Below are 716 nucleotides of genomic sequence, written 5' to 3'. Positions count from 1 at the left end.
CTTGTGCCTTTGTGTTTTTAACATAGCTAATTGTGAGATAGTTTAATGTGTGTAAATAGTGAGCAATGATCAGTTTGACACCAGGATCCACCTGACATCTCAGAGAATCCCCACAGGGCATCGGTGCCACGCTTTAAAGGAACTCGCCATCTAATCAGTTCAACTGTAAAAACAGTTGCAAATTGGTCTCGGTCAATGTTCCCTGTAATTTTTCATGAGTCTGAGCAAACACACAAACTCCCTGAGCGTCCCTTGGACCACTGTGAGCAACATCAGACGTGTGCACTGTGGTCACACCAGCATCACATCCATTCAAGTTACATGGTTCATTAAAAGAATCTAATTACAGCATTTACATTTCTGTTAAAACACTTTGTCAACAGGAGCCAGTTGAAGGCTGCAGTGATTTTAGTGACACTACAATGTATAAGAGTGAAGTTATTGAATATTTGTCTCTCTCTACTGTTGCAGTGGTTTTGCAAATTGCAGATGGACCCTGTTCACTCCATAGACACCAATGTTATTCCTGTAGCTTGAAAGACAGCTACTTTTGATAAAACTGGGCTTGTAGCACATTGTCTGCCTTGCAACAATGGGAAAGAGGCACCGTTTATGTTTTGACAACCTATATCTAATGAGTTATTGATGCTGGGAGTCTGAATCTGTGAATATCTTTCCAACTTTACTGAACTTGGGGCCACTACCACCTAAGGAGT

Source organism: Amphiprion ocellaris, chromosome 17, assembly GCF_022539595.1.
Source record: "Amphiprion ocellaris isolate individual 3 ecotype Okinawa chromosome 17, ASM2253959v1, whole genome shotgun sequence".
In the NCBI taxonomy this organism is placed as follows: Eukaryota; Metazoa; Chordata; class Actinopteri; family Pomacentridae; genus Amphiprion; species Amphiprion ocellaris.
The sequence above is the reverse complement of the archived record's forward strand: the minus strand, read 5'-3'. Positions refer to the sequence as shown.